Raw genomic sequence first — 10,926 nt, 5'->3', positions numbered from 1 at the left:
TATGTGTGTTTAGGGCGGCACAGTTGCACAGTGGTAGAGTTATTACCCTACAGCACCAGAGACCCAGGTTCGATCCTGACCTCCGGTGCTGTCTGTGTGGAGATTGTACATTCCTGGGACCACGTGGGTTTTCTCCGGGTGCTTCGGTTCCCTCCCAAAGTCCAAAGATGTGCAACTTTGTAAGATAATTGGCTTTGGCAAAAATTGTAATTTGTCCCTAGTGTGTAGGATAGTGTGGGACAGGGTAATCGCTGGTTGGTGCAGACTCGGTGGGCCAGAGGGTCTGTTTCCACGCTGTATCTCTAAAGTCTAAAGTGTTGAATGCATTTTTATTTGAGGCATTCCATACAATGTTAATCCAGCAAAGTGCCCACATATGTACACGCATGCGCATTTGTGCATTTATTGTGTGTTTGTATGTTGGTGTGTATGTATGGGTCATAGAGTCATACAATGTGGAATCAGGCCCTTCAGCCCAACTTGCCCATACCGGCCAACATGTCCCATTTACACTAGTCTCACCTGCCTGCTTTTGGCCCATATCCCTCCAAACCTGTTCTATCCATGTACCTGTCTAACTGTTTCTTAAACATTGGGATAGTCCCGGCCTCAACTACCTCCTCCGGCAGCTCGTTCCACGCACCCACCACCCTTTGTGTGAAAAAGTTACCCCTCAGATTCCAATTAAATCTTTTCCCCTTCACCTTAATACTCTGGTCCTCTGGCCTTCGATTCACCTACTCTAGGCCAGAGATTCTGAGCATCTACCCAATCTATCCCTCTCATGATCAGATACACCTTTATAAGATCACCCCTCATCCTCCTGCGCTGCAAGGAATAGAGTCCCAGCCTGCTTAACCTCTTCCTGTAGCTCACAACCTCGAGTCTCGGCAACATCCTCATAAGTCGTCTCTGTACCCTTTCCAGTTTGACATCTTTCCTATAACGTGATGCCCAGAACTCATGATCATAATCATACTTTATTAGCCAACTATATTTTGCAACATATGATGAATTTAATTTGCCATACATTCATACAAATAAAAAGCAACAGAACACACAAAATACATTTTAACATAAACATCCACCACAGTGACTTCTCCACATTCCTCACTGTGATGGAAGGTGGAAAAAAAGTTCAATCTCTTCCCTTCTTCGTTCTCCCGCAGTCGGGGGCCTCGTGTCTCCCATTGACGGGGCGACCTTGGCTCCCGTAGCCGCCGGTCCGGCCGTCCACATCCAGGCAATCAAGCTCCTACTTCGGGGGGGGGAATCTGAGCTCCCCCGTGCCGTGCCGGGTGATCTGACCCTGGGTGGGGGCTGGTCTAAACCTTCTGCAGCATTTGGAGCTTCCCGACATCGGTCTCTATCCAAGACTGCAAGCTTCTCGATGGTGAAACCCGCAGGCCGTGGTTGGAGCGTCGATCCCAGGCAAGGGATCGCAGGCTCCGATGGTAAGTCCACGGCAATGCGGTGGGGCTCAAGGTCAGTCTCCACTAAGGCCGCCAGCTCCATGATGTTAGGCCGCAGAGCGACCGGAGATACGGAATACAATCGTGTCTCTGGCAAGGTAAGAGATTGAAAAAAAGTCTCCCCCCCACCCTCCACATAAAACAAACCAGAGAACATTAACACAAACTTTTAAAACACCTTAAAAATAACAAAAATGACAAAAAGACGGACAGACTGTTGGCAAGGCTGCCATCGATGATGGTGCCACCCGGCGCATATACCCAGTATACTGAACACAATACTCTAAATGCGGCCTCACCAACATCTTATAGAACTGCCACATGGCCTCCCAACTTCTATGCTCAGTACTCTGACTGATGAAGGCCAATGTGCCAAATGCCTTTTTGACCACCCTATCTACCTGCGCCTCCACCTTCAAGGAACCATGCACCTGCACTCCAAGATCCCTGTGCTCTACAACACTCCCCAGAGCCCCACCATTCACTGTGTAGGTCCTGCCCATGTTAGACTTCCCAAAATGCAACACCTCATATTTCTTTCTATTAAATTCCGTCAACCATTCCTCAGCCCACCTGGCCAACTGATCAATATCTTGCTGCAATTTTTCACAAACATCTTCACTAACTGCAAAACCACCCACTGTTGTACTATCTACAAACCTGCTAATCTTGCCATGTGCGTTCTAATCCAAATTATTGATGTAGATGACAAACAGTAGCGGGCCCAGCACTGAACTCTGAGGCACATCACTCATCACAGGCCTCCTGTCCGAGATGCAACCTTCCACCATCACCCTCTGCTTCCTTCCATGGTCGATTTTCTGTGTGTGTGTGTGTGTGTGTGTGCACGCATGTTTACATGTGTATAGAATGTGTATAGAATATTAAACAACATAGTCAGGGCCAGCTGTAGATGATAAGATAGCACCGATTCTGAGAGAGATGGGTCTGTGATCAAATATCCCTGTGGAGACTCGGTTGGAAATTCCAGGTCCCAGTGTCGAGGGGACTGTTGCAGAATTGGGGAACCATTTTTTCAGATGCAACGTTAAACTGACACCAGCAGGAGTTGAAGGTTTTTAAGAAGGAACTGCAGATGCTGGAAAATCGAAGGTACACAAAAATGCTCGAGAAACTCAGCGGGTGCAGCAGCATCTATGGAGCGAAGGAAATAGGCAACGTTTCGGGTGGGTGACATGCGTGGGTTTTTCTCAGAGATCTTCGGTTTCCTCCCACACTCCAAAAATGTACAGGTTTGTAGGTTAATTGGCTTGATAAAAGTGTGATAAAAATTGTCCCTAGTGTGAGTAGGATAGTGTTAATATCACTTGTCGGCCTGGCATGGTGCGCAGAAGGGCCTGTTTCCGCGCTGTATCTCTAAACTAAACTAAACTAAGCTTGCTGACCCTCCAATGCCATATAAATGGAGAACAGATGGTCACTGATGGAAGGTTCCCCCATTTGCAAATTTTACAGGAGAAATTTTTCAGGAGAGTCATAGAGTGATAAAGTGTGGAAACAGGCCTGATGGCCCAACTTGCCGACACCGACCAACATGCCCCATCTACACTAGTCCCACCATACCCCTCTAAACCTGTCCTATCCATGTACCTGTCTAATTAAACGTTGCAATAGTCCCTGCCTCAACTACCTCCTCCGGCAACTTGTTCCGTACACTCACCACCATTTGCGTGTTTAAGAAAGAACGGCAGATGCTGGAAAAATCAAAGGTAGACAAAAAAGCTGGAGAAACTCAGCGGGTGAGGCAGCATCTATGGAGCGAAGGAATAGGCGACTTTTCGGGTCGAGACCCTTCTTCAGACTGAAGGGTCTCGACCCGAAACATCACCTATTCCTTCGCTCCATGGATGCTGCCTCACCCGCTGAGTTTCTCCAGCTTTTTTGTCTACCATTTGTGTGAATAAGTTACCCCTCAGATTCCTGTTGAATCTTTTGTACACCACTAAAAGATCATCCCTCATCCTCCTGCACTCCATGGAATAAAACATTGGCCTGCTCAACCTCTTCCTACAGCTCTGAAAAGAGGCCTGAAGGCTCCCCACGCTGGTTTCTATGATGAAATATTTAAAAAATATGAAAGTTAAAGCCCTGTCCCACTATACGAGTTCATCCTCCTGAGTTTGCCCTGATTCGAACTTGGAGATTTATGGTAATGGCCGCTCGTAGGTACTCGGGGCACTCGTGGACATTTTTCAATATGTCTTCCCGAACTTCCCGAGTACCTGCCGTTAGCGTTATAAGCCACTAAGAGACGTCCCGAGCTCTGACGTATCCGCTTACCACGAGTTTGATTTTTTTATAACTCGGGAGAGCTCTTGAATGAACTCGTACAATGGGACAGGGCTATTACAAGAATAGAATGAGTTGAGTCTAGAAATTGCGTTTTACCGTTATTTTGCTGAGCTGGACTATTGAAAACTCATGTGGTTACAGGAAGAACGTGCAAATTTATGTACAGACAGCACCCATAGTCAAGTTGGAACCGGGGTCTCTGGTGCTGTGAGGCAGCAGTTCCACTGTTGCGCCATTTGTTGCCTTGTATGTTCTATGTATGTAACTGTGAGAAGCAAGACTCGAGCAATCCATGGAAAGATGTAACATTACACATGAAGTGTCAGCTCCCATTACTAAACTTATTTAGTTTAGGTTATGTTAGAGATACAGCGTAGAAACAAGCCCTTTGGCCCACCGAGCCCGCACCAACCAACGACACCTGCGCACTTAAGGGCCTGTCCCACTTAGGCGATTTTTTGAGAGACTCCAGGCGACTGCCGCAAAATTTTCAACTTGTTAAAAAAATTTTGCCGACAGTGGCGACAATTTTTGCTGTCGTAGGTTGTTGCCAGGTGTCGTAGGTAAATTCCATTAAAACTAGTCCCTGGCAGTCGCCTAAAGAGTCGCCTAAGTGGGACAGTCCCTTTACACTATCCTACACACGTTAGGGACAATTTAAAATTATACCAAGCCAATTAACCTACAAACTTGTAGGTCTTTGGAGTGGGGGAGGAAACCGAAGATCTCGGAGAACCCACGCAGGTCATGGGGAGAACGTGCAAACTCCGTACAGACAGCACCCGTAGTCATGATCGAACCCGGGTCTCTAGCGCTGTGAGGCAGCTACTCTACCACTGCGCCACTGTGCCGCACAAGTTTAGTTTAAGATACAGCACAGAAACAAGCCATTCGGCCCACTGAGTAATGGCCGACCATCAATCACCCATTCATGCCAGTTCTATGTTATCCACATTTCTCATCCACTCCCTACACACTAGGAACAATTTACAGAGGAGAAAGGGATTTGGGTCGAGACACTTCTTCAGACTCAAGATGTGTCTGAGGAAGTGTCACAATGAATCTGAAGAAGAGTATCGACCAGAAACGTTACCTATTTTCTCTGGAGATGCTGTTTGACCTGCTGTTTATTCCAGCTTTTTCTGTTTTATACACTCTTGGTGCAGATTAATGTCCTGCTTTCCCAGCAGTGGCCAGTAGGGGGTGGTACAGTTCAAAAGTTGATAATTCTTGCTGGCTTACTAACTAATGTTGAATGAAAAGTTAGGTTTATAACAAGTAATGAAACAAGGGGTGTTCACACATTTAATAAATCCACCCTTGCAAATCAAAATGTCTGTATTAACACTAACAAAGGAATAACTGATTCAAATTAATTGTCACCATCCCACATATTGATTGGGAGATTCAGCATGAAAACAGGCCTTTTATCATTTATTGCATGAAGGAAATGTAGATGCTGGTTTAAACTGAAGATAGACACAAAATGCTGCAGTAACTCAGCGGGATAGGCAGCATCTCTGGATAGAAGGAATGGGTGTCGTTTCGGACTGAGGCAAGGAAGAGGGATGTGCAGAGATAAGGAAGTGTAAGGTGTGAAAACGAGACAAAAGGGATGTAGATCAAGGAAAACTTAGAGTAGATCATTGTTAGCTCAGTGAAAGTAACAAAGCAAACAGAGATAAAATGTAGACGAGGACAGTCAGATTAGTCGGAAGGGGGAGGGGTGGAGAGAGATGGAAAGCAAAGGTTACTTGAAGTTAGAGAAGTCAATGTTCATACCACTGGGGTGTAAGCTGCCCAAGTGAAATATGAGGTGTTGTTCCTCCAATTTGTGCTGGGCCTCACTTTGACAATGGAGGAGGCCCAGGACAGAAAGGTCAGTGTGGGAATGTGAGGGGGAGTTAAAGTGTTGAGCAACTGGGAGATCAGGTAGGTTTAGGCAGACTGGGCTGAGGTGTTCAGTGAAATGATCGCTGAGCCTGCGCTTGGTCTTGCTGATACATAGGATGTGGCAAGATGTATCGGCGAGATCAAGCGCAGGCTCGGTGATTGTTTCTCTTCGTTGAACACCTCCTCATTTCACTGAACACCTTACACCTCCTTACCTCTGTATCTCCCTCTCCCCACACTCAGTCTGAAGAAGGGTCTCGACCTGCAAAGTCACCCATGCTTTCTATCCATAGCTGCTTGTTCCGCTGAGGTACTCCAGTATTTTGTGTCTATCTTCCTTTTATCCTTTATTTGTATGCTGCAGACGGCTTGATTGTAATCATGTACAGTAGATTCTCGTTATAGAGGACTATGGGGGGGGGGGGGATAGTGTCAATTATTGCAGAGTAAGGGATTACCACGTTATACGGTATCATTGTATAAGTAGTAGAAACAAAGAACTGCAGATGCTGGTTAATACACAAAAGGACACGAAGTAACTCAGCAGGGCAGGCCGGGGGAGAGGCAATGGTCGCAGCTCCGTGGGCGGCCAGCGTGCAGGTGAGGGCTGGCGGTGGTGGTGACTGAAAGTAACCGGGGAGGTGGTGAGGACCGGGGGTGGCGGCCCAGCCTGGCGGTGAAGGCCGGTAGCTCCAGAACTGCTGCCTGCCCCCACTGAGTTACTCCAGCATTTTGTGTCTATCTTTTGTTGGCAACGAGGCCAGAGATTGAAGCCGAAGCTTTCAGACAGTAAGATTGAAGAGTTGCAAATTGTGAAGCCAGATGAAGGAATGCAGGATGCGGGGGGGGGGGGGAGGATTAGCAGCAAATCTAGGTGGGGCTCGGTGGAGACGAGGTGGGGATAGGAAGGAGGGTGTGGGGGAGAAAGGGAAGAGGAGGGATTTTGTTAGTAACCTAAAATTGGAGAATTAAATGTTCATACCATTTTTTAAACCGATGATCATACCATTGAGTTGTAAGCTACCTAAGTGCAATATGAGGTGCTGTCCCTCAAGTTTGCGTGTGGCCTCACTCTGGCAATGGAGGAGGCCCAGGACAGAAAGGTCAGCGTGGGAAGGGGAGTTGAAATGTTGGCAACCAGGAGATCCGGCAAGCCTTGCGGACCGGGCGCAAGTGTTCGGCAAAACGGTCACCGAGCCTAAACTTGGCCTCACCGATGTAAAGGCAGCCACCTCGGGAACACCGGGTGATAATGCAGTGTCTGTGCAGGGAATGGATAGACCATGCTTTGTGTCGGGATCTTTCTCCATATTAGGGCATTTTTGAGGAGGGACAGACAGGACAGGCTGAGGATTCAAGTTACAGTAGGCCATGAGGGGTTAACATTTAGGATTTGGGGCTTTCAGGGATACCAAAAGGGTTTGGGGATTGGATGTGAGTGGTTAGATTTTACTGATTACTATTATGAATGTGGCACAGTGGAAATTGTCCCTTGCGTGTGGCATAGAATTAATGTACAGGTAATTGGTCGGCAAGGATTTAGTGGGCTGAAGGGTCTGTTTTCACCCCCCCCCCCCCCCCCCCCCCCCCCCCCCACCAATTTCCTGCCAGCATTGTCCTCCCCCTCCTCTCTTTCACCCCTCTTATTTCCCACCCCCCGCAACATACAATCAGTCTGAAGTAGGGACCAGACCCGAAACATCACCTATTGATGTTCTCCACAGATGATAGAAAACAGGTGCAGGCCATTTGGCCCTTCAAGCCAGCACCGCCATTCAATACGACCATGGTTGAGCTTCCAAAATCTGTACCCTGTTCCCGCTTTCTACCCATAATACCTTGATTTTGTTAGTCCCTAGAGCTAAATCTAAATCTCTCTTGAATACATTAGCATACTGATGCCAATTACTTTAAGGTGTGGACTCACAAATTCATCTCCAGGGGCCAACTCATTGACGACAATGGATTGTTTCCATAAGACCAATTGATGTGAAAGCACGCATTAGTTGTGCGAGTCTCCATGGCTGCCATAATGGAAAGAGTGTCCATTAGCAGAGAGGTTGCCCAAGCGGACACTGTTCAAAATGACTATGACCCGAAACATGGCCTATTTCCTTCGCTCCATAGGTGCTGCCTCACGCGCTGAGTTTCCCCAGCATTGTTGTCTATCAAAATGAAGATCAGTAGATAACTGATAATCTCAGTAGATATCTACGTAAGATGTTTTGATTCAGAGTTTTCCATTTCTAGACTTTTTAAAGTTGTTATAATTTTGCAGCAGTCAAGGCATTTTCTAAGCATCAGGGCTTCTCTCACCATTAACTCCCAGACAGGATGCATAAGTGGCTTTTCCTCTTCAAGTTCAATATGATTTGCCCGACCCGCTGAGTTACTCCAGCACTTAATGTCTTTCCTTGGAATAGAGTGTCAGTTTTAGAAGTCGAATGACAAGGCCTGGCCTATTTATTTAGTTTAGTTTAGTTTAAAGATACAGTGCAGAAACAGGCTCTTCACTGGATCACTGGGTCGCGCTGACCAGTGATCCCCGCACATTAAATTGAATTGAGTCGTAATTGAGCCCGGGTTTCTGGCGCTACTAGCGCTGTAAGGCAGTAACTACCGCTAAACAAACTAAAAAACAATATGACCTTTGGGGTGTTGAGCTCAGGAATGTGCTTCGTTTTATGTATATTTTTAACTTATATTGGCGTATCCTCAGACTATCCTTGACCGGACTTTGCTGACTTTACCTTGCACTTATCCCCTTGTCATGTATCTATACACTGTAAATGGATTGATATTGTCTTTCCGGTGACTGGTTAGCACACCACAAAAAACTTTTCACTGTACAATAAACTAAACTGAAGGTTATAAGGTCATAAGGAATAGGAATAGAATCAGATCATTCATATCTACTCCGACATACAAACCCGGCTGATCTATCTCTCCCTCCTAACCCCATTCTCCTGCCTTCTCCCCACAACCTCTGAAACCTGTACTAATCAAGAATCTATCTCTGCCTTAAAAATATCCACTGACTTGGCCTCCACAGCCTGTACCGCCCCATAAATAAATAGTTGCCATAAGTGATAGGAGTAGCATTAGGCCATTCGGCCCATCGTCTACTCTGCCATTCAATCATGGCTGATCTACCTCTCCCTCCCAACTCCATTCTTCTGCCATCTCCCCATAACCTGTACTAATCAACAATCTATCTTAAAATTTCTCCTCATCTCCTTCCTAAAAGAACGTCCTTTAATTCTGCGGCTGTGACCTCTAGTCCTAGTTAGCCCACATGGGGTGACTCCTGAAGACTTGTCATGGTATGTTGGCTGTGTGTCCTTTTAAATTCTTCCAATATTAATTTTTTTGCAGACTCGGTTTAGGAAGACATTTTAAGAAGCATCTTAAAGGAAGAAATAAAGGCATTGATGATGAATAAAGTCACCAGGAATCATGAGCAAAGCACAATGCCCAAACTCAGCGGGTCAGGCAGCATATGTGGAGGGAATGGACAGGTGACGTTTCAGGTCAGGACCCTTCTTTGACCCGCTGAGTTACTCAAACTATTTTTGTTGGGTGATGAGGAATGCTTTAAATGGAATTTCTGAAAATTAGGAGCATGAAAGCTGAGAGCAGGATTTGAAAACAACTTAACCTGTGACTTCAAGTATTTTCTAAACCCAGATCTTCGTCTGTTGTAAAAGTAAAGAATTCTCACAGCAATGAGAACAGGGAATTCTTTCAGCTGCACCAATATACTGATTCATGTACAGTAATATTCTAATCATTGTCTTCGAATTACAGCGTGGAAACAGGCCTTTCGGCCCAACTTGCCCACACCAGCCTACAATGTCCCATCTACACTAGTCCCACCTGCCCCCATTTAGCCCATATCCCTCTAAACCTGTCCTATGCATGTAACTGTCTAAATGTTTCTTAAACATATAATTTATGTTTAATTTATTTAGACACAGCATGGAAGCAGACCCTTCGGTCCACCAAGTCCATGCTGACCTTCGCTCATCCTTCACACTAGTTCTACAATATCCCACTTTTGCAACTACTCCCTACACCAGGGGTCGGCAGCCTGCGGCCCGTAACCCAAAATCATCCGGCCCGCAGGCGGTTTTTCTTTTCCAATAATCATCCGGCCCGCCAAGCGGCGAGCTCTGACTGTACCGCATCCTGCGCAAAGCCGCCGGCAGTGGAGGCCAATTCACTGGATGTATTCAAGGGAGAGTTAGATTTAGCTCTTCGTGCTACAGGAATCAAGGGATATGGGGCGAAAGCAGGAATGGGGTACTGATTTTGAAGATCATATTGAATGGTGATGCTGGCTCAAAGGGCCAAATGGCCTACTCCTGCACCTATTTTCTATATTATCTCCTCCCAGGTTCCCTCTAATGCTTGATTGTGCAGTCGTTAATGATGCCACCTTAGAATGCCCCTAGGATACATTGTGGGTAGAAGATCATGGAACCAGCAATGGACCTCTGGTTTAATGGTAGTGAATGAGAGGAGACTGATATCCAGGGTGTTCTCTTGTATATGGTTGTCCTTGAGAGACTCTGATGTGAAAAGGTTTGCAAGAAATCCTGAGTCTGGAATTGAACGCAGTGAGTAACAAAACATAAAACGTGAAAGTGGAACAAGAAAGGAGATGACGCAAGGTGGAACATGCTGGAGTATCAGCAGGTCAGGCAGTATATCTGTAGACATGAATATGCCACATTTCAGGTCAAGACCCTGGGCGAGAAAACTGGAGGAGAAGGAGCTGCACAAAGAAATACAAGTGATAGGTGGATATATGTTGGGGAGGAAGGGGGTTTGTTTGGCTGGTAGCTGGCTGGACAAAGGACAGAGATGAATAGACAAAAGGTGTAGAAAGGAACTGCAGATGCTGCTTTTCTACTGAAGATAGACACCAAGTTCTGGAGTAACTCAGCGGGACTGAAGAAGGGCCCTGGCCCGAAACGTCGGCTATCTTTCTTCTCCAGGGATGCTGCCTGACCCACTGAGTTACTCCAGCACGTTGTGTCCATGAAAAGAGGAAAGGCTCTGAGATGAGAGGCATAAAATGTGAAGCCAGATGAAGGAATGTAAGTAGATGGGGACAGGGATGGGGACGTGGGGCAGGAAGGTAATGGGAAAAATGGGTACAAATCCATGTAGAGAACGGGGAAGAAAGAGGGGGAAACGGCGGGGCAGTGGTGGGGTGTTTGTTGGTTCATGACCTAAAATTGTT

Source organism: Leucoraja erinacea, chromosome 29 (genome assembly GCF_028641065.1).
Source record: "Leucoraja erinacea ecotype New England chromosome 29, Leri_hhj_1, whole genome shotgun sequence".
NCBI classification, from domain to species: Eukaryota; Metazoa; Chordata; class Chondrichthyes; order Rajiformes; family Rajidae; genus Leucoraja; species Leucoraja erinaceus.
Note: the sequence above shows the minus strand (reverse complement) of the source record.